Here is a 24,679-nt window from a genome sequence, read left to right as displayed (position 1 = left end):
CCATCTCCACGGTTCAGTTGACGAAAAATACTGCTGCCTCAATCCTCATCCCAGTTTCCTCTTCTTTGTTGCCGCAAATTAAAAAGGTTCGGAGGGGGCCACACTCTGGATTCTTGTAAAACACAATGATGGGTTGATTAAGAGATGGTGCTCAATACACTCAATGATGGTGAACTGTCCAAGCCCATGCAAACACTCTGCTGATGTCACTACACATCACACGATGCTTTACTTGCAGGAATATTGTTGCAACACACTGGGCGAGTACTCAGTCAATTCAAGCCCCACAGACCCGGAGTGACAACATAAGTCAAATAACCAATAATGTGTGTATTTTCCTGAGATCTTTGACCATGGACTGCTCCAATGAGTTACAGCACCAGATTTGTAAGTAAAATATTTTAAAAACAGTTCATTTATAACAAGGGAAAATGTGGATATATAATGGTAAGAATGGAACAATGGTCTGTTGATATAACTATTCCCCAAACCCCGCCCCACCCTCCACCCAGACACATGCAAGACTAACATAGGGTGGGGGTAGAGAAAGGATTGAAATTAACAGGGATTAAAAGGGCCTGAGATGGTTCTTTGCTGCTGAGGCAGTGATCTTTTTAGCCAGCGATCTTCCACAGAAGCGTTGCAATCATTGATTGGTTAGGATTTACAAGCTGGGCCGTTCAGGCTGGATTCTCAGGCCGTGGGATCCTCTCCAGGGACATGCTTCAACTTGTGTTGAGCTGAAATTTATCCTCATAAGATGCACTTCAGGCCTGCTCACTCTCTGATATGTGGTCAGCTTCAGCAGACTCACCAACAGCTTGTTTCTGCTAGACAGAATATCAGAGCAGCAGTTTTCACGAAGCCTTCAAGTGGTCTTGTACCTTTAATGGGAGAGAAATCCGGAAAGTTCCACACTGACTGATCTGTTTACCTGAAGGAAGTTCCAGCTAAGATTTGAGAGAGAATTTCACCCCTTCTGGGACAGAGGTTTAAAAGGATTCTGCTGACGTCTGCAGCTACAAACAAAAGCCTGACTTGGAGAAACAGTCTCACAGAGAATGCCTACCAGCTCAGCTGAGGTTAAAATAGAGGGCGGAATTCTCTCCCCGCCCCCCCCCCCCCCACCCCTACGCCGGGTAGGAGAATCGCCGGGGCGCCGCGCGAGTCCCGCCACGCCGCCCTGACACCCGCACGCGATTCTCTCCCCCCCCCCCCACCAACTGGCGTGACAAGAATCATGGCTGGCCGCTGGGAGAATCGGCGCTCGCCATTTTCAATGGGCGAGCGGCGATTCTCCGGCCCAGATGGGCCGAGTGGCCTGCCCAACACGGCGGGTTCCCGCCGGCGCCGTCCAAACTTGGTCGCTGCTGGCGGCAACAGCGCGGGAATGCTGAGGGGCGGCCTGTGGTGGGGGAAGGGGGGTTCCTGCACCGCGGGGTGCCCACCGATCGACGGGCCGGCCTCTCTGAAGGAGGACCTCCTTTCCTCCGCCGCTCGCAGGATCCATCCGACATCTTTTTGCGGGGCGGCCTCGAGGAGGACGGCAACCGAGCCGGGGAATTGGCGGGGTGGGGGGGAATCGCGCCGCGCCGGTCAGCGGCCGCTCGCAGTGGCCCCCACGGTGATTCTCCGACCCGCGATGGGCCGAAGTCCTGCTCGTTCTATGCAGGTCTCGCTGGCGTAAATTGGACTAGGTCCCTTACCAGCGGTACCTGGCGGCGCGGGCGGGCTCCGGGGTCCTGGGGGGTGGATCTGGCCACGGAGGATGCCCCCACGGTGGCCTGGCCCGCGATCGGGGCCCACCGATCCGCGGGCGGGGCTGTGCCATGGGGGGCACTCTTTTCCTACGCGCCGGCCGTGTAGGCTTCCGCGACGACCGGCGCGAAGGTGAACCCCCCATGCGCATGCGCGGGGATGAGATCAGCAGTTGCTGACGCTCCCGCGCATGCGCGGTCCCGCACCGGCCGGCAAAGTCCCTTCGGCCCCGGCTGCCGCAGTGCCAAAGGCCTTCCACGCCGGCCGGCGGGGCGCAAATCACTCCAGCACCGGCCTAACCCCTGAAGGTGCGGAGTATTCACGCCACTCCACCCCGCCGGGTATGGAAGAATCCCGCCCCATGTTCTGCCCATGAATAGCAGTATACTCTCCCAATCAAACTTGCTTAACTATGAGGTGCTAACAGTTAAGCACCATTAATATCAACATAAACAATTGACAAATAACCAGCCAGACAAGTAATTTACTTGTGGGCGGGATCTTCTGGCCGCCCTCGTGGCGTGTTTTCCGCTGGTGAAGGCAGTTCACCATTAGCTGCCTGCGGGATCTTCCGGTTCCGTCGATGCTTACGCCATTTTGTGCGGTCCGGCCCTCCCACTGCCGGGGAACCCGCTGCACAGGTTGGGGGCGTTGTCGGTGGGACTGGAAGACCCTGCCGGTGGGAAGGGCTGGGAAATCCAGCCCGCTCCCTCCTCAATCTGCCTGATTCCACTTTAGCTGACTTCTCAGCAAACCATGTCCTTCAAAAGCCCTGTCTTTTTTTCTTTTGATGAAGAGTTAATGTAATCTTCAATCTTTCTAAACTCCACTGATCCAAAACTTCAATCTGAGGTTTGAAACATTAGTGTCCCAGTCAGAGTGAGATTTCAGAGAGACCCAAGAGACTGACTAAAAAATTTAGACCAGAGAAATGAACCGCAGGCACTCAGACATCTGCTCTCTATTCAAAGATATTTCTGAGATGAGCTCTCCAAGGCTTTCAGGCAGGTGCACACGTGAATAGCAGAAACTTAAGGAATGCAGGGCCGGTGAACTGAATACATTCCAGAATTTCAGGCTAACTGTGGCAGCATTTACCAGAAAACCTGGGTGATGAATCAGAGCAATGTGTCAAGGGGAGAATGTGAGACATAGAGAGGCAGAGGAACAGAAGAGGCATGTTGAGTCTGTTCTGCCATTCAATTAGATCATGGTTGATCAATACCTCAATCCCATTGACCTACCATAGCTTTGTGTCTTGCCTTTCATCCTTCATTCTTTCCACAGCTGGCTGCACCACAAGCAATCTTTCTCCATTGATTTCTAGCCTCCGCAGCCTTCACTGCCTGCCCCATAAAGAGGTCAGTCCACGTTCTGATGTTTCCCAGCCATGCCACCTTGGATCATCCTTGTGCATGTTTTCCATGTGTTGTCCCCTGAATTACCAACCTTTTTTGCAAACACTCCCCTCCTGTTCTCATCACGGGTCCAAAATACGTAGCTATCTCGATTATCACTGCCTCGAACAAGTGCCTCATAACACCAGCAGACAATCGAGTGGGTTCTCTGGAAAGCTGTTTTTAAGAGGCCTTAGTTTATGGCTTATCCGTCATTCCTTGATTATTCAGCAAACGCAAGTGCACAAGAATTAGGAGCATAGAACTTTGAACTAGGAGTAGGCTGTTCAGTCTTTCAAGCCTGCTTCAATATTCAGTGAAATCAAGACTGATGTTAAGGTGGCACAGTGGCTAGCATTGTTGCCTCACAGAGCCAGGGACCCTTGTTTGATTCTGGCCTTGGGTGACTGTGTGGAGTTTGGAAGTTCTCCCTGTGTGTGCGTGGATTTCCGCTGAGGGCTCCGGTTTCCTCCCACAGTCCAAAGATGTGTAGGTTAACTGGGGTGACAGGCTTCGGGCGGGGGAGTGAGGGTGCTCTTTTGGAGGATCGGTGCAGACCTGATGGGTCAAATGGCCTCCTTCTTCACTGCAGGGACTCTATCGATCCATGATCTGGTTGTGGTCTCAACCCCACTTCCCCATTTGGCCCCATACTCCTAGACTCACTTGTCTGACAAAAATCTGTCCAACTCTGTCTTGAATTAAAAGTCCAACTGACAGCAATTTCACGCTGCCTGGACTATTTTTAGCTGGTCGCACGAGGAAAATGGGTGGGTGCCCTTATGTTTTTTAATTTCCTCATCCAAGGGTGGGGTAAAAGGCCCCAGAGCAGTTTCTCTGTAGAGTTTGCAGTGTGTGAGGATGAAAAATTAAAATGAAATGAAAATCGCTTATTGTCACGAGTAGGCTTCAATGAAGTTTCTGTGAAAAGCCCCTAGTCGCCACATTCCGGCACCTGTTCAGGGAGGCTGGTACGGGAATTGAACCGTGCTGCTGGCCTGCCTTGGTCTGCTTTAAAAGCCAGCGATTTAGCCCAGTGAGCTAAACCAGCCCCTAAAGTTTTGCTTGAGTGCCCAGTTATTGTTTAGAATTTGAGGCGTGACTTCCAGCATTTCAGGACTTCCCTGGAAGATTTTCTTGAGGATTGGAGGACAGTGTTCCATAATTTGCAAGGCATTGATCCCCTGCCACTGAACCAATAGGGAAAGTGTACTCTACTGGTGGGGCCTCCTCTGAAGAGGAAGAGAGGAACAGGAAGGAGAGGGGGCAAGGTGAGCATGGGCACCATCTCAGACAGAGACCTGTAAGAGGAGACGCATTTGCTCAGTTGGTGCAGGACCAACAGGAAGGCCATGCCGAGGGGGCCGAGGATACAACTACCCAGTGGTTAGAGTATACAGACAGCACACCTTCCACCTCCACATGTCCGAGGTTCATTGCTTCGGGAGACTATACCTCCACACTCCATAGGGACACACTGACATCAAATTGAGACACGACAGGTCCCGAAATCGCCTCCTCATGCAGGGAGTGGTGGTGGTGGGGTAGTGTCACCCCATGCTGGTAGCATTAAACATCACTGTTAACCTCAACATCTATGCCTCTGATTAATTTCAGGGCTCAGTGAGGGATTTATGCGGTGTCTCTCAATCAGCCACACACAGTGTTGTCAAGGTAGTTGTGGTGTTCTTTGTGTTGCTAATTTTAGGATGGTTGGCATAATATTTACAAAGACCACAAAATAGCTTTCAATTGAACAAAACTATAAATTAATTGACACTTACTCTTATATAAAACAGTTGATAATAAACATATAACCTACACTCAGCTACTACTAATCTCTACACTATTACATTAACTATGATCTGCTCTCACTCACACTATCTTTCCTTCAGTCTGTTCTCTAGCTTTGTCGTCAACCTCGCCCCCACAAGGCTTAGCACCACCCTCCCACCCCTCCGCCCTCAAAGTTCATTTCTGGCACTTCCTCCCACCCCGCACCCTGTGGAGGGAGTCTCTTCCGCCTCCGCCATGGTGCAGACCGTGGCGAAGGCGGAAAGAAAAGAGTGCCCCCACTGCACAGGCCCGCCCGTGGATCGGTGGGCCCCAATTGCGGGCCAGGCCACCCTGGGGGCACCCCCCGGGGCCAGATCGCCACGCACCCCCCCCCCAGGACCCCGGATCCCACCCGCGCCGCCTTGTCCCGCCGGTAAGAGAGGTGGTTTAATCCACACCGGCGGGACAGGCATTCTAGCAGCGGGACTCCGGCGGGGGGTCGGAGAATCTCGCCCCATAACAGGTATAACTGTGGTCACGGTATTCAGCCAGAAATTTAATATTTACATTGGCCAGAATTCTCCAGCCATTCACTGGCGGTGGGATTCTCTGGTCCCGCCAGAACGCACCCCTGCCCATGGGTTACCTGCTGGCGTGGTGTGGCTTCAATGGGAAATACCATTGCGGGAATAGAGGGCGGGGTTATCTCACCCCGTGCCGGGCTGGAGCATCACTGGGACCGGCGCAAATCGCACCACACCGCCCAGCCACCGGTCCGCCAATTCTCCGCTCTCCGGATAATTGGGACCCCCCCCGGCGACTCTCATCCCGGGATGGGCTGAGCGGCCACGCAAAGAAAGCCGAGTCCCACCGCCGCCGTTCACACCTGATTTTACTCGGCGGGACCTTGGCGTGGATGCATCTGGGGGCGGCCTGATGGGAGGGAGGGGGGTCCGACCCCAGGGAGGGCCATCGCTGTGGCCTGGCCCGCGATCGGGGCCTACCGATCAGCGGGCCGGCCTCTTGGGCTGGGGGCTGGAGCGGCGTGGGTTGCTCCATTGCCGTGCTGGCCCCCTGTAGGGGTCAGAATCGTTGCTCCTGAGGGCAGGTTGATGCCGTCGAGAAACGCGACGGTGTTTACGATCGCGTCAACACTTAGTCTCAGGATCAGAGAATCCCGCCCAGAGACTCCAGCCGCCAGTGAATGGTGGGCTGCCGATCCCGCCGAGAAACCTGCGGCTTGGAGGCTGGAGGATCCAGCCCATGCTCATTTGAATTATTTCTGTCCACATTACAGCATCGATCCTGTCAAGTCCCCTTTACATCTTATATGTTTCATGAAGAATGCCTCTTATTTTTCTGAACTACAATGTGTATAGGCCCAACCTGCTCTACCTTCCCTCATTAGAGAACCCTTTCATCCTAACAATCAGTTGAATGAGCATTCTCTGAGCTGATTCCAATCACTACACTGCGATGGGCAGGTCATATTGCACGCATGCATGACACAAGCCTTGCAAAATAAGTGCTCTAATCTGAGCTCTGCAATGGCAAGCAATCACTAGGAGGGCAGAGGAAACGCTGCAAAGACACTCTGAAAGACTCCCTCAATAAATGCAACATCCCCGCCAACTCGTAGAAATCGCTTGCCTTAGGACACACAAATTGGAGAAGAAGTATCCAGGAAGGCGCCAGTCACCTCGAGCATCGTGGGATGGAGCATGCGGAGGCCAAGCATAAACAGCGGAAAGAGAGTGCAAAATCCAGAGCATCTCACCCACTCACCTCATCAAACACCAGCTGCCAAACCTATGGCAGAGTCTGCGGATCCAGGGTTGGATGATTCAGCCCAACCCCAGAACCCACCTCCCCGGAGTGGAAACAAGTCATCCTCGACACTGAGGGACTGCCCAAGAAGGAGAAAGTTCCTTAGAACACGTTCCTCACAGTCAGGATATAGATCAAAGTCCTTGGTTTGCAGCCTGTAATGAGCTTGGGCTGGATTCTCCGATTCTGAGACTAAGTTCCGAGGCCGGCGTGGAAACACTGGCGTTTTACGACAGAAAAGACGGCGCAACAGCTGCACTGATTCAGCTTCTTTAAATGGGCCAGCACCATCACCACATGGAACACAACCAATTCAAGCTTAACGGTGCCGGATTCACTGGGTCCGTGATTGACACACATGAGGCTCACACGCCGCACTTAAACTGTCCTTCCCCCCCACACACACCGTCCCAGCCAACAAGATGGCTGGAAGGAGAGCAGCGCCACGGTTCAGAGAGGCTGAGCTGGACACCCTCCTGGAAGCCGTGGAGGAGCGAGGGATAACCCTGTACCCCGGCCCGGGAGGAAGGCCGCCAGGCGCCGCTGATCACCGTGACTGAGCGCAGGTGGCAGAGGTGGTCAGCACCATGGGCAATGTCGCCTGGACTGGCATCCAATGCAGGAAGAAACTCCTCAGGGCGGCCAGGGTGAGTCAGCAGCGCTGTGCCCCTGGCACTATCCCGCCGGCCTCACATACCCGTAACCTGGCACCTCCCCCCCTGGGGGACAGCCGAAACCCCACCCTGCCCCACATGCCTGCCCCACATGCCAGCTGCCATGGCCTGGCCACTGAGGCCGGCATCTACCCAACCCTTGGGCTGCATGCATCGGAACGTCTAACGGTTGTGCCTTTTATGTGCCCCCCCCCCCAACCAGGAGAAGGCCATGCACAAACCCCGGCAGCGGGAGAAGACTGGAGGGGACCACCAGAACTTCTCACTGTGCCCAAGCAGAGGGCACTGGATGTGGTTGGCGGCCCAGAGGAAAGGGAGGTCACCGAGTCGGTGTTCGGCGGCGGGCGAGCAAGTGAGACTCTGCTTAGTTGCGGATCCCCATGACACATGTGTGCCCCCCCGCGTTCCCCCCACCCCCTTCACCCCCCCCACCCCCTCACACCACCCCCCACAACCGTCCACCCCCTCACCCTACATACCCCAAAGTCCCTCAACCCACACATCCCTACATTCCCTCACCCCACTCCCCCACACACTATCACCCACCTCACCACACACTCCACCACACTCCACACCCCAAACACCCCCACCCCCTTCATCCCACAAACCTCACCCCTCTCAACCCCGCCCCCGCAGCCCCCCCCCCCCCCCCCCCCGGCCGGCTGTCTAACCATACATGTCATCTTGTGTCTTACAGGACCTACCGGAGATGGGGCTGATCCATCCCCAGACAGTGCCAGAGCCGGTGCCCCCCAGGCAGCCGTGCACTGAGGGGGAGAGCAGCCCGAACACCAGCCCTCTGCCCGAGACTCAGAACACCCCAGAACTCGGGTTGGAGGAGGACACAGACTTTCCATCACAGCTGTCTCCTACACCCTCCACTATCCCAGAGACCATCACCTCGGTTGGGCACATTGATGAAGAGGCTCTGGGACACTCCAGGCTCCAGGGCTGCCCTCACACAGGCAGCCATGTGCCAGAGCGACCTGGAGATTGCAGCTGCGCTCCTCAGCATGGCCCAGTCACAGCAGGCCATGGTTGGGAACGTCGGTGGCGTTGCCCAGGCGCTGGCCAGCATGCTGCAGACACTGGGCAGTGTGGCTTAGTCCCTGAGGCAGGTGGCCCAGTCCCACAGGGAGGTGACCCAGTCACTGGATGATGTGGCACAGACCCACACTGTGGTGGCACTGTCACAGCGTGATGTGGTGCAGTCCCAGACGGAGATGGTCCACTTCCAGTGCTCCATGGCCATGAGCATGCAGACTCTGGTCAAGCCCAGAGTGCGTCTCCAGGACTGGCAGCGCCAGGTAGCAGGGGGGCCTCAGGGGATGGCTCCGATTGCATCGCTGTCCAGTGGAGTAGCTCGGGGACCATCGGGCACCTCCAGGGAGGAGGTGGTGATTGGGCCCGTGCCGGTGATTCCCACAGGATAGGTGTTGGAACACTGCAGCACCTCAGACTCCACCCTCCTGAGCAGCACGCAGAACATGGTGGCACCACACCACCTGGGATGTCCGAGCAGTAGCCAGGCCCATCCTGGAGATGCAGTTGGAGGAGTTCAAATGCATGCAGGAGCAGGAGACGGCCAGCAACGGGGTCCCAGGGCACAGGACAGTAATCGCAGCAGACCCCCTCTACTCCTCATGTACCATCTGGGGATCCACCTCGATGTAGCATTAGGGTCTGTAAGGCCAGAACGTTAGACACCAGTTAAGTTGGCACTGGTGCAGGGCACAGTTCAGTTTAGCATGTATCTGTTTATATGTATTTTTTATTATAAATTTAGCATACCCAATTCTTTCTTTTCCAATTAAGTGGGCAATTTAGCGTGGCCAGTCCACCTACCCTGTACATCTTTTTGGGTTGTGGAGGTGAGACCCACGCAGACACGGGGAGAATGTGTAAACTCCACTCGGACAGTGACCCAGGGCCGGGATCAAACCTGGGTCCTCGGTGCCATGAGGCTAAACACCGCTCCACCGTGCCGCCCGTCTGTATATATTTTGGCGTGAAATCGCGCTCGTTACGATTTCGCTGCCAGAACCGATTCTCTCCTCAATCGTGTTTCCCGATTCCAGCGTCATCCGACAGAGAATCCCATCCCCTATATTCTGGAATATTGAGTTGCCAATCCTGCCCTTCAATCAGCAATTACTTCATACCATGTTTTAATTTGTGCCCTCAACTCATCTGCCTTGTTTATCAGACTTCTTGAATTAAGATAAATACCATCCAATCTTTCCAAAGTCCCTTAACTGTGACTTAACTGGCCTATAACATCTGTGCCTTCCTGACCCACTTGGTGTCTCGTCTAATTTTGGCTGTGCATCTCGTCCCGCTGAACCTTCTTTAAGGTTCCCAGCCCCCTGCCATGTTAGTTTAAACCCTCTCCAACAGCACTCGCAAACCTCCCCACGATGACACTGGTCCCATTTCAGTTGAGGTGCAACCTGTCTGCCCTGTACAGGTCCCACTGTCCCCAAAAACAGTCCCAATATTCCAGGAATCTAAACCCCTCCCTATTGCACCATCTCTCCAGTCATGCATTTAGCTGAACTAACCTCTTATTTCTATACTCACTAGTACGTTGCACCGCAAGTAATCCAGAGATTACTACTTTCTGGATCCTGTTTTTAACCTACTTCCTAGCTCCCTAAATTCTGCTTGTAGGATCTAATCCTTTATTCACTTATATCGCTGCTATCAATGTGTACCATGATACCTGTTTGTTTGCCCTCCCCCTAAGAATGCCATGGCAGCCATTCAGTGACATCCCCGACCATGGCACCAGGGAGGCAACATACCATCCTGGAGTCTCTTTTGCGGCCGCAGAAATGACCATCTGTTCCCCTTGCAATTGAATCCATTATGGTCCTGACATGCTTCCTCCTCCCACCTTGTTCAGCAGACCCAGCCATGGTGCCATGACATTGGCTGCCACTGCTTTCTCCTGCACAGTTATCACCCCCAAGAGTATCCAAGCGGTATATCTGTAAGAAAGGGGGTTGGCCAGAGGGGACACCTGCACTACCTGCCTTCCTCTACTCTGCCTGGTTGTCACCCATGCCCTTTCTGCCTGTTCAATTTCACCTGTGGTGTGACCATCTCACTGAATGTGCTATCCACAACTTTGTCCGCATCACGGATGCTCCACAAGAATCCACCCTCAGCTCCACCTCCGAAATGCGGTTAGTCAGTCGCTGCAGTTGGATACACCTGCACATGTGGTCACCAGGGACAACTGAAGCTTCTATGATTTGCCACACAGCACAGGACGAGCATATCACCGGTGAGAGCTCTCCTGCCATGACTACCCTTAAGCTCCTTATTTACTCCCCTTTTAAACAAAACATTTAGCTGCAGTAACACTTCCCTGCTTTCATACACGATTCCCCCTTGCAGTAAACACTGGCATTCCATTTTCTTCCCTAACCACAAGCTGCACCTGCAAACCAGTGTTTTGTGATAGATGTACCAGGCCACTCAGATCATTCTTTACCCGAGGGTTCTGCAGTCTCTCTCTGCTTTTCTGTTCTTCTTGCCAAAATAGACAAGTTCATATTTCATCTGCCTATTTTTTGTCTGCTCACTTAATATAAATCCTTCTGTAGTTTCTTTATGTCCACTTCATAGATTCACAGACTACTATAGTGCAGATGAGGCCCTTCGGCCCATCGAGTCTGCACTGATGCATGAAAGTCACTGACCTGCCCACCAAATCCCACTTGCCAGCACTTGGCTATTGGCCTTGAATGTTATGGTGTGCCAAGTACTCATCCAGGTACTTTTTAAATGGATGGGAAGCATCCCGCCTCTATCACCCTCCCAGGCAGTGGATTCAAGACCGTCAGCACCCTCTGAGTAAAAAAGATTTTCCTCAAATCCTCCCGAAACTTCCTACCCCTCACTTTGAACTTGTGTGCCCTCATAACTAACCCTTCAACTAAGTGAACAGCTGTTCCTATCCGCCTTGTCCATGCCCCTCATAATCTTATACACATCAATCAGGTCACCCTCAGTCTTCTCTGTTCCAGCGAAAACAACCCAAGCCGATCCAACCTCTTTTGAAAATGTAAGTGTTCTATCCCAGGCAACATCCTGGTGAATCACCTCTGCACCCACTACAATGCATTACTTCCTTCCTGTACTGTGGTGACCAGAATTGCACACGGTACTCCAGCTGTGGCCTCACCAAAGTTCCATACAGCTCCATCATGACCTCCCTGCTTTTGTAATCTGTGCCCCGATTGATAAAGGCAAGTATCCCATGTGCCTTTTTCACCAACCTATTAACCTGCCCTTCTGCCTTCAGAGATCTATGGACAAACATGACAAGGTTCCTTTGTTCTTCAAAACTTCCCAGTGTCAGACCTGTCATAGTATACTGCCTTGTCAAATTACTCCTTCCAAAGTGTATCACCCCACACTTCTCAGGGTTAAATTCCATCTGCGACTTATCCGCCCATTTGACCATCCCGTTTATATATCCCTGTCACCCAAGACACTCAACCTCACTGTTAACCACCCAGCCAATCTTTGTGTCATCTGCAAACTTACTGATCCTACCCCCCACATAGTCATCTATGTCATTTACATAAATGACAAACAGTAGGGGATCCAGCGCAGATCCCTGTGGTACACCACTGGTCACTGGCTTCCAGACACTAAAGCAGCCAGCAATCATCACCGCCTGTCTCCGACGCTATGCCAATTATTAATCCACCTTATCAAAACACTTGTATCCCATGTGCATTTGCCTTTTTAATATGTCTCCCATGTGGGACCTTGTCAAAGGCTTTGCTGAAACCTATGTAAATTACATCAACTGCACTACCCTCATCTATACACTTGGTTGCATGCTCAAAAAATTCAATCAAATTTTTTAGGCATAACCTCCCTCTGGCAAAGCCATGCTGACTAGCCCTGATCAAACCTTGTCTCTCCAAGTGGAGGTAGATCCTCTACTTCAGAATCTTCTGCAGCAATTTCCCAACCACTGACGTGAGACTCTGAGCATCTTTTTTCTCTACCTGTTTTTGTATCCTTAGCAAATTCAGTTACACTCAGTTCCTTTATCCTTGTCTTTGACATTGATTGTAACTGGTTGAGGCTCCAGCAATGATCTCTGTGGTGCAAAGTAACATTTGTGCCACACAAGTTCCAGGCAATGGCCATCTCCAACTAGAGGTCCTTGACATTTCATCACTGAATCCCCCACGAACAACACCATTGACCAGAAATTCAACTGGACTAAACAGAAGGCCAGAAGCTAGAAATCCTGTGCCGAGTAACTCACCTCAGGGGCGAAATTCTCCGGAAACGGCGCTATGTCCGCCGACTGGCGCCCAAAACGGCGCCAATCAGACGGGCATCGCGCCGCCCCAAAGGTGCGCATCTTTGGGGCCGAGCCCCAACATTGAGGGGCTTGGCCGGCGCCGGAGGAATTTCCACCCCGTCAGCTGGCGGAAACGGCCTTTGTTGCACCGCCAGCTGGCGCGGAAATGACATCTCCGGGCGGCGCATGCGCGCGAGGGAGTCTCTTCCGCCTCCGTCATGGTGGAGACCGTGGGGGAGGCAGAAGGGAAAGAATGCCCCCACAGCGCAGGCCCGCCCACGGATCTGTGGGCCCCGATCGCGGGCCAGGCCACCATGGGGGCACCTCCCCGGGGTCAGATCGCCCCGCGCCCTCCCCCAGGACCCCGGAGCCCACCCACGCCGCCTGGTCAACACTTAGCCTTAGGATCAGTGAATCCCGCCCTGTATGTTTTCAAGAAGCAGTTAGATCTCGCACTTAAGGTGAAGGGGTTCAAAGGATATTGGGGGAAAGTGGGATAAGGCTTTTGAGTTGGATTATCAGCCATGATCATAATGAATGCCGGCGCAGGCTCAAAGGGCCGAATGGTCTCCTCCTGCTCCTGTTTTCTATGTTTCTATAAGTCCCCTTCTGTCCCCTTTTTCTTGATTCCCTCATCAGCAGAAACAGTGGAGGGAATGTTATGGATCCTACAAGAGGGTGAAATATCTTGTGCAAGATAACTAAATTAGAGTGGGAGCCAAAATTTCAATGTCCTGACTTCAGGTTGAGATGCAGAGATTAAGTCAGTGGCATATTAAGGTGTGTCGAGCCTCACACTGTTTTGCATTGCTGCCTCACGGTGCTGAGGTCCCAGGTTGAATCCCGGCTCTGGGTCACGGTCTGTCTGGAGTTTGTACATTCTCCCCATGTTTGCGTGGGTTTCACCCCCACAACCCCAAGATGTGCAAGGTAGGTGGATTGGCCACGCTAAATTGCCCCTTAATTGGAAAAAATGAATTGGGTACTCTAAATTTATTTTAAAAACGGATGGATATTATAATGTTCATGAAGACCACAGAAGCAAAGTTCATCAACAAAGCTAACATTTATTTACACTACTTAATTAAGCTTGACCGCTTACTCCTATAGTAAATAAAAATCTAGCAATCTACAATCCACACTCAATTAACACTTGTCTCATCTATCTGTAACTGTACTCTGATCTCTCTCACTGCTCCTATGTTGTCCTCTCCAACCTTCTCCCAGATATCTGAGTCAGTGCTTTATATAGTTCTGCAACTAGCTCCATCTCGTGGTTAATTGTGATATGATATTAACCCTTTGTGGTCTGAACATTTCCCATAATGTCATTCTCCTGGCAAAGAGAAACAATAAATTGGAATTTTAAAGGCCCATGAGAATATTCTTGGCCAAAATGAACAGAAGGCTATTATGGATACTTATCTAAAGGGGCTGAAGAGATGATGAGAAAGATTGATCAATGATAGGGAGAAACTGGACATGAATATCAATCGGTTTGGCACAACGATTGCATGTGACAGAAAAACATGGCCAAGATTTTCCACCACCCCCAGCGGCGTGTTTACTGGCTGGGAAGGAGGCTAGCCATTGGCCACAGGTAAGATCCTCCAGTCCCGCCGACGACTGCGGTGTTTTATGCATCTCGCTCGTCCCGCCTCTGGGGAACACACCGCGGGGGTCGCCTTCGGCAGGACAGGATGATCTCATCAGCCAGAAGGGCCAACCCATGAACAGGTGTAAGAATGGCTCGCAAAAAAAAGCTGCAGAAAAGTTGGGGAGTTATAAGAAAGAGATTATTTTTCCCGACAAGTATTTTTTGGGGAGAGGGTGTAAATATCCTATGGAATACGAGAGTTATCCCATGCTAGCGGGGGGGAGTGGGGGGAGGTGCAGGAGTTATCCCAGAAGCACGGGACCTATCCTCAGGAGTGTGGAAGTTAGAAGTATCCCCGGGAGCGTGGGAGTTATCCCTGGGAACACGGGAGTTATCCCTGGGAGCGCAGGAGTTATCCTTAGGAATGTTGGAGTTATCCTCGGGGTCTTGGGCAAAGCACAGGTTCTGTATGTAGCTGTTGAGCTCAGCAATAAATTAACTTTACTGGAAATCCTTGATGTTGGTGATTTGAGGAACCCGCAACATTCTACAAATGTGTAGACGGACACTGTGATGATGGGTATAAGGGATTGGGAGTTTGGGGGGGTGGAAAGAGGGAAAGAGAGGTTGGATGAGCGGTGTGTCTCGCATGATCAGCTAGCCTTGTGATGGGCAGCTGATTCTCACTTTCAGAGACAAAGTGAGCCGGGTGGGTGGGGCTATGAAACTCTAACATAAGGCAGCACAGTTGCCAATTTAATGGAATACTATAATAATGTCGCTCTTTAGAGTCGCCAATATGATACTGAGGCTCTTTTTATGATGTGATGTTATGTCCCAACAGTGTCGCCAATACTGTGGGTGTTTCTATTTCTCTTACTGAACCACAAGGCTTTCCCGTTTATTGGTCAAATGACCACACAACCAGTTAGTCAGCTCAAGTTCAAAGATGGTTTATTTACACACAAGGGTTACTTCGACATGCAAGCACAATATACTACAAGTTAAATTACACCCATCAACTACAATAACCTATACTTAACGTCAAGCGACCGGCACTGCTGCAATTGGGCTGGCACAGGCTGGAATCAAAGGTGGCTGGCACAGGCTGGGTCCAAAAGAGACTGAACACATGGCTGTGTCCCTTTTTATCCTTCTGAGTATTGCGCTCTTTGGGGCGGTCTTAATCTTGGACCCAATAATTTGACAGGCTTCGATCACTGCCTTTGATTTTGGCCAATAAAGGGGCGGGTGCCTTGGCGGTTGGGCTCTCTGAGTGAAGGGAGTGGCGACGATCAGCCTGTGTCTGTATCGATTTCTTGAGTGCTGTCCTATTGTTCTGGGAAAATGGGCCAATAGAATGCAAACGAGTGGGGGTTTCGATCAGGTCTAGCGATCTGGGTTGCAAATATACACAAGCTCTGTATCTGTCTGAGTCCTGAGTTGCCCATACTTTCATTGGTCCTTTGCAGGTGGCCCTCTCAGATGGCTACAGCACCTACAGAAGAGGCTGAGATATCGGACAGATTTCCTCCTTTGTACTTCATCTGGGATGAACCTCCAGTAACATACGTTTTTTTACTGAGGGGAGGGGGGAACGGGAAGAGGGGGGGGTGGGACCATGCCAATATTATTGCAACTGGCACAATTTGCCAATCACACTGTCATGCGAAGGCTCCGGATTCTCATGTTTTCTCCTCTCATAAATATGAATAACAGGGAGGAGACTTCGAAAATTATCATTTAACACCTGGAGTCACCACTTTAAAATTGAAAATTTGGGATCAAGGTTAAAGCTATCCTGACAATTACTGGAGACTTATTTCTGAGGAAAGATGCTCGGCCCCAAGGGACTCAACAATGATTATTCCGATTGGTGAAGAGTTCTTGCGGTGCCATCGCAGCAAGTGTCCCTACCTCTGAACCTGAAGCTCCTGGTTCAGGTCACACTTCCGGACAAGTTGACCACGGAAGGAGTGTCCATGATGCAATTGAGTTGTCTGATAATCAGCACAGAAATCTTTCCAGCACTCCCCCATCATTCTCTAATAAGGTGGGAAAAAAACACATGAGAAGACGCGCTTTATAAAACCTCTTATCAACAGGTGGAATTGCAGGAGATTATTGTGACCAGGGTGGTTGACAGCAGCATGAAGTGCGAGGGTCAAGATAAAGAGTGTTTAGTAGATAAGGCCAGCAAGTCATGGAGTGTCTGCACACAGAGGAACAACACATTGGAGAGCTGTTTATCAAAATAATGCTCAGTTTGGTTCACTGTGGTAATATTACAGGTTGGACTGTTTAAATATCCTTCAATGTGCGAGTTGTTTGTAGATTCTGACGCTGAAAGAATCTTGTTTTATCGTGTACCAGAGAATGAGGTAAACCTGATGTACAAATTCCAATAAACACATTTGATCTGCTTATTTGATTAGTAGGATGGTTTATGTTGGTTGGGACTGACTGTCATTGACGGCATTTGCACATTAGCTGTACACATTTTGAAGGCCAAATGACACTGGAAACCGAGGCTCTATAAATCCTGACTCCATGAATCCAGCCTGGGAGAAAGACACCTGAAGTTTCCAGAGAAAGCCAGGGAGGTTCCAGCGGGCTGGATGAGAAGTTGAGCCTGCCAACCTGGGATAAGGGTGGAGAATGCCAGGCGGCAGAAGCCCAGTTTGAAAGATTGAGAAGAGAAGCAAAAAGTAGCCCCAACCTCCCCCCCAACTAGCATGTTAATGAACGGGAGCTTGTACATCAAAGACAGGGAGCCGGTCAGTAGATAATACATTTGTTATATTTGAATCCGCAGTTGCATGTGAGATCTTTCTTCACGTCTTATTCATCTTAATGGACTCCATCCTACTGTCAAATCCGCCTTTGAAATGCAGCAGCCAAACAAGTTCCTTTTCCTCAATGTTAGTTGAGGAATCTGCCAATGGGCTCTCTACCACTGTCTGCAGCAATCCCACCTTCATTGTTCAACGTATGTTTTAGGATTCCTACAGTTCAACGCACGATAAGACTGACTTTATTGGTAACCTTGTAAATAGAACCTGAGCCATTTGCTCATGCACAGGCTTGATGATGAAATAGGGAACATCAGTGCTATCCTGCAGGATAATGGCTGCCCTGAACAGATCATCGCGTGCTGTATATCGCGCAAACTCATGAATGGGCCTAAGGCCGCCACTTTAAAGTGCCTCAGAAATTTGAACAACAGATGAAACCAACCATTGCATGGTGTCACTATTGTTAGTTTCCTGTAAGAGAATCCGAACAATTTGCAATTCGTAAGGCTGTGAGGGAAGCCTATTAAACCACAGAAGTGATAACACTGACGAATAGTTATCTTTTATGGTAAAACAAACTTTAATTTAAACACAGAATTAACCATGTTAACAACAGAGATAAAGCTTTACAATTAACATAGAAAATAGGAGCAGAGGAGGCTATTCGGCCCTTTGAGCCTGCTCCTCCTTTCATTGGGCAGCACGGTAGCATTGTGGATAGCACAATTGCTTCACAGCTCTAGGGTCCCAGGTTTGATTCCGGCTTGGGTCACTCTCTGTGCGGAGACTGCACATCCTCCCCGTGTGTGCATGGGTTTCCTCCGGGTGCTCCGGTTTCCTCCCACAGTCCAAAGATGTGCAGGTTAGGTGGATTGGCCATGATAAATTGCCCTAGTGTTGGGTGGGGTTACTGGGTTATGGGGATAGGGTGGCGGTGTTGACCTTGGGTAGGGTGCTCTTTCCAAGAGCCAGTGCAGACTCGATGGGCTGAATGGCCTCCTTCTGCACTGTAAATTCTATGATTATATTCATGGCTGATCATCCAGCTCAATAGCCGGATCCCACATTCCCCCCATATCCTTCGTCCCAAGAGTTATATCTAACTGCCTCTTGAAAACGGAGTCTTTGCTTTTTGTGGTCGGGAATTCCACAGGCTCGCACTCTCTGGATGAAGAGATCTCTCCTCATATCTATCCTAAATGGTCAACCCTGTATCCTCAGAATGTGACCCCTGGTTCTGGACACCCCCATCAATGGTAACATCCTTCTTGCATTGACCCTGTCAAGTCCTGGTGGACCGTTATACATTTCTACAGTTAAAACAGGTCTTAAATAAAGGAAAACTTTAACTCATTATCTACACCTGCCACCGTATATTCCAATTAAGCAACCCAATACAGTTTAAATGCCACTTATAAATGAAGTTAACAATCAGGGTTACTTGTTTCTCTATGTAGAGCTTTGGAGAGAGATCCTTTCAGGAACAACTCGGAAATCCTTTTATCAGACACTTGTGTTCAATTTAAAATCCTATGGCAAAATTGCAAATCTATAGACAGATCTGGGGCGGGATTCTCTGACCCCCCGCCGGGTCGGAGAATCGCCGGGGGCTGGCGTGAATCCCGCCCCCCACCGGTTGCCGAATTCTCCGGCACCGGATATTCGGCGGGGGCGGGAATCGCACCGGGTGGCGGGCCCCCCCCGGTGATTCTCCGGCCCGGATGGACCAAAGTCCCGCTGCTGGAATGCCTGTCCTGCCGGCGAGAATCAAACCACCTCTCTTACCGGCGGGACAAGGCGGCGCGGGCGGGCTCTGGGGTTCTGGGGGGTGCGATCTGGCCCCGGGGGGTGCCCCCACGGTGGCCTGGCCCGCGATTGGGGCCCACTGATCCGCGGGCGGGCCTGTGCCATGGGGGCACTCTTTTCCTTCCGCCTTCGCCATGGTCTCCACTATGGCGGAGGCGGAAGAGACCCCCTCCACTGCGCATGCGCGGGGATGCCGTGAGCGGCCGCTGACGCTCCCGCGCATGCGCCGCCCGGCAAAGTCAGTTTTGCGCCAGCTGGCAGGGCACCAAACACCTTTCCTGCCAGCTGACGGGGCGGAAATCAGTCCGGCGCGGGCCTAGCCCCTCAAGGTTAGGGCTCGGCCCCTCAAGATGCGGAGACTTCTGCACCTTTGGGGCGGGGCGATGCCAGACTGATTTGTGCCGTTTTTGGCGCCGGTCGGCGGACATCGCGCCGATTGCGGAGAATCCCACCCCTGGTTCCTCCCATTAATTTCATCTTCTGTAACCCAAGCATAAGGCATTCTCCAGTCTCCTCCAATTAAGATTCCCATGATCTATTTATCCAGGACTACGCACTATCCCTTATTAATTTCCTGCACACCATGGATCCCCCAAAATCAAAGCAATATTACGTTAGCCACCTATCTGTAAACAAATAAATGGTTAAAATCAATTATGTTCTCACCTTTACAATCCCTTAATCATGGCTTTAGTTGACATACTGCTAGTATGTCTTTGAACCCAGGGTTTTAAATTACTGCAACAAATATAAAATATAACATATAACAATTTACTAAATTCATCACACAAAGCAGTAGCGGCACAGCTGGTATTCTCCACGAATGGATGTTATCGTCCAGCCAAAAAGAAGTCCTGCCCATCACACAATTGAGCAATATGGCATATGAATTTCAATGTTGATGTGATATATGGGGCGGGATTCTCCGCAATCGGCGCGATGTCCGCCGATCGGCGCCAAAAACGGCGCAAATCAGTCCGGCATCGCGCCGCCCCAAAGGTGCGGAATTCTCCGCATCTTGAGGGGCCGAGCCCTCACCTTAAGGGGCTAGGCCCGCGCCGGACTGATTTCCGCCCTGCCAGCTGGCGGGAAAGGCCTTTGGTGCCCCGCCAGCTGGCACGGAAAAGACCGGAAATGATTTTGCCGTGCGGCCCATGCGCGTGAGCATCAACGGCCGGTCACGGCATCCCCGCGCATGCGCAGTGGAGGGGGTCTCTTCCGCCTCCGCCATAGTGGAGACCATGGCGAAGGCGGAAAGAAAAGAGTGCCCCCACACACAGGCCCGCCCGCGGATCGGTGGGCCCCGATCGCGGGCCAGGCGACCGAGGGGGCACCCCCCGGGGTCAGATCGCCCCGCGCCCCCCCCCCACAGGACTCCGGAGCCCACCCGTGCCGCCTTGTCCCGCTGGTAAGAGAGGTTGTTTGATTCTCGCCGGCGGGCCAGGCATTCCAGCAGCGGGACTTTGGCCCATCGCGGGCCGGAGAATCGCCGGGGGGGGGGGCCCGCCAACCGGCGCGGCGCAATTCCCGCCCCCGCCGAATATCCGGTGCCGGAGAATTCGGCAACCGGCGGAGGCGGGATTCACGCCAGCCCCCAGCGATTCTCCGAACCGGCGGGGGGTCAGAGAATCCCGCCCCAGGTATCTAGGTCATACATTCCCATCATTGATGGATTAAATCAGGCATCAAGTCGCTTCAACCGTTCATAGCAAGCAAAGTACTGATCATACCGAACCAACCTGTGCTTGCAAGACTCAAAATATAGGCCAGGATTCTCCGTTGTGAGTCTGCCCCACTACCACTGCAAGCGAGGATGAAGAATTTGGTGCATCGTTTGCTGGTGGCGGGATTCTCTACTTCCACCCCTTATCAATGGGATTTTGCTTTGAAGCCACGCAATGCCCCAGGAAATCCGTGGGTGGGGTTGTGCTGGCAACGGGACCAGAGTATCTCACCACCAGTGAACAGCCAGAGAATCCCGTCCTTAGTTTCCAAAACTCAATGTGATTCCTCAATTGGACAACACCTGCTGAAATATCCTGATTGTGCAAAGAATTACACTGGAAATTAATTCAAGGTTGTCAGTTGGGCTCACAGAATAGCTCATTCACGCATGCCAGAAGCCACATATATTCACATACAGGGCCCTGTCCTTTGCAGATAAAAGGAACATGTCCAGACTTTGTACCTTTTTCAAAAGCTTAAGGAACAGTCATTCCCTCATTCATTCCCCAGGGCAATGCCTTGACCAATCAGAGTCGACCTGCTTAGTTTGAATTTGAACTAAGATGGGGAGTTAACTGTTCCATGCTGCACTCTACACGCTTCAACTAATAAGAGTCCTCTATCCAAACAATTGGCACTCTCTTATCCTACAATATAATTGTTGTTCCCCATTTCAGTTGATAATTTCTTGTGAACTACCCTGATAAGTGCAAGATGAAAAGTTTTGACAGCATGTCTCTTTTTGCAGCAATACTCAAGTTCAGCATTACCAAATGATTAGATTTAGCAATGTTAACTTTAGGAAACCAATGCACAGAGTTTACTCTCCGATGATCAAAACTGCAGAACGAAAAATTGGATTCAATTTCTACCCTAATGGAATGTTAATCAGGCTTAGGAAGAAAATTAAATGGGAAGAGATGTGTGTGCAGATCAAGGATACTTGAGCAACACACTCTGCTTTTAAAACCATTGGGAACTGCGGGACTAAGTGTAGCTTCATATGAACTTGTTGGTGATTAAATGAGCCACAAATGAAATTTCTAAACTGTCAATCTAGAGTGGTTTATGTTTGAAAAAATACCGACTCATGATGTATCTATAAAATCTCTCGAACTCTCTGTCCTGATTTACGAAATGTTTGTTGGCAATGATTGGCTATGTTCCAGTTACACAGTAACTGGGTTCCTCAACAACAATTACACAGATCCTTGGAGGCAGCACGAGCTACATTCTGCCAATTTGAGTACGCATCCATTATCCTTACTATCTGCCTCTTCCTCTGCCACTGGCATAGTGGTTTTCACTGCTGCCTCACAGCACCAGGGACCTAGGTTAAATTCCGACCTTGGGTGACTGTCTGTATGGAGTATGCGCTTTCTCCCCTGTCTACGTGGCTTTCCTCAGGGTGCTCCGGTTCCCTCCCACAGTCTTAAGATATGCAGAGATTCATGGGTATGGTATCACAGAATCACAGAATCACACAGTGCAGAAGAGGCCCTTCTGCCCATTGGGTCAGCAGCGATGCATGAAAAACACCCGACTAGCCCACCTGATCCCATTTGGCAGCACTTGGCCCATAGCCTTCAATGTTATGACGTGCCAAGTTCTCATCCAGGTAACCTTTAAAGGATATGAGGTAACCTACCTCTACCAACCTCTCAGAACGCCAGACCGTCACCATCCTCTGGGGAAAAACTTCTTTCCTCAAATCCCCCTAAACCTCCTGCCCCTCACCTTGAACTTGTGCCCCAGGTAACTGACCCTTCAATTAAGGGAACACATGCTCCCTATCCACCCTGTCCATGCCCTTCATAATCTTGTACGTGTCGATCAGGTCGCCCCTCAGTCTTCTCTGCTCCAGTGAAAACAACCCAAGCCTATCCAACCTCTCTTAATAACTTCAATGTTCCATCCCAGGCAACATCCTGGTGAATCGCCTCTGCACCCCCTCCAGTGCAATCACATCCTTCCTATAATGTGCTGACCAGAACTGCACACAGTACTCCAGCTGTGGCCTCACCAAAATTCTATACAATTCCAACATGACCACCCTACCTTTGTAATCTATGTCTCAATTGATCAAGGCAAGTGTCCCATATGCCTTTTTCATCACCATATTAACCTGCCCATTTGCCTTCAGGGATCTATGGACAAACACTCCCCGGTCCCTTTGTTCCTCGGAACTTCCCAGTGTCAGGCCATTCATTAAATATTTCTTTGTAAAATTATTCCTTCCAAAGTGTATCACCTCACACTTTTCAGGATTAAATTCCATCTGCCGCTTTTCTGCCTATTTGACCATCCTGTCTAAATCTTCCTGTAACCTAAGACATTCAACCTCACTGTTTTTTAAAAAATATTTTTTATTCTCCTCCTTTTTCACATTTTCTCCCAAATTTACACCCACCAACAACAAACAATAATCAGTAACAAATATGTCAATCCCCATATCAATAACAACGATTCCATCCTCCCACCAAACCCCAAAAATTAGCCCGCATGTTCACACAAACAAATGACAAAAAGGAATTAGGGATCACCCATAGTGGCCATTAATACACACAGCCCCCCTCCCACCCACATGCCCCAACTAATGTTCAATGTTATCCAGTCCTTGAAAGTTCATAATGAATAATGCCCATGAATTGTAGAACCCCTCCATCCTTCCCCTCAGTTCAAACTTAACCTTCTCAAGAGTCAAGAATTCCAACAAGTCCCCCCGCCACACCAGGGCACAGGGTGGAGAGGTTGCTCTCCAACCCATCAGGATCCGCTTTCGGGCGATCAACGAGGCGAAGGCTACAACATCTGCCTCCGCACCCGTTTCCAACCCTGGCTGGTCCGACACCCCAAATATGGCCCGGGTCCAGTTTCACGTGCACCACTTTAGAAATTACCCTAAAAACCTCCTTCCAGTAATCCTCTAGCTTTGGACAGGACCAAAACATATGAACGTGATTAGCGCCCCCCCCCCCCCCCCGCAACGTTCACACACATCAGCTCATCCTTGCCCTTGAGAGGTGTGCTCTGTATACCACCTTCAGCTGTATCAGCCCCAACCTCACGCACGAGGTGGAGGCATTCACTCTCCGGGGCACCTCACACCAGAACCTCCATCTCCTCTCCCAACTCTTCCTCCCACTTTGCTTTGATCCCTTCCAGTGGTGCCTTCTCCTCTTCCAAAGTAGCTCCATAAACCGCTGACACTACCCCTTTGTCCAGTCCCCCTGTCGTCAGCACCACCTCGAGCAATGTGGAGGCCGTCTCCACCGGGAAGCTCTGTATCTCCTTTCTGGCAAAATCTCGAACCTGCATGTGTCTTAACATTTCCCCCTGCTCCTGCCCATACTTCCCTTCCAGCTCCTTCAATCCTGCAAATCGACCCCTGAGAAACAAATCTTTTAGCGTCTTAATCCCCTTCTCCTCCCATTTCTGAAAATTTCCATCCCACCTCCCTGGCTCAAATCTGTGGTTCCCCCGAATCGGCATTTCCCTTGACCCTGCCCCCAACCCGAAGTGTTGGCGAAACTGCCTCCAAATTCTGAATGAAGCTATTATTACCGGACTCCCTGAGTATTTGCCCGAGGCTGTCGGGAGCGGCACTGATGCTCGTGCTTTCAATCCCGACCCCCTGCACAAACTCTCCTCCATTCTGACCCACTGGGAATCAACCCCTCTGATCCAGCTCCACACCTTCCCCACTGATGCACGATCAATTGCACAAAGACTAAAGTTGGATACAACTGTGCCTTTATTACAGTCAGATGCGAGGCCTCCTGCTGCAGCTGGCGAAATGGCAGGGCACTGGAGGTCATGCATATTTATACAGTTCTCCCTGGGCGGAGCCAGCCGGCAGGAGCTACCGGAGAACCTGTAGTGCAGGTCCTACCTTACACCTCCTAATACAGTGGATCACCACACCCACATTCGCCACCCAGTAGTAATATATCAGCTTCGGAAGACCCAACCACCCTGCCTGCCTTCCC

Source organism: Scyliorhinus torazame, chromosome 1 (assembly GCF_047496885.1).
Source record: "Scyliorhinus torazame isolate Kashiwa2021f chromosome 1, sScyTor2.1, whole genome shotgun sequence".
Taxonomy (NCBI): Eukaryota; Metazoa; Chordata; class Chondrichthyes; order Carcharhiniformes; family Scyliorhinidae; genus Scyliorhinus; species Scyliorhinus torazame.
Note: the sequence above shows the minus strand (reverse complement) of the source record.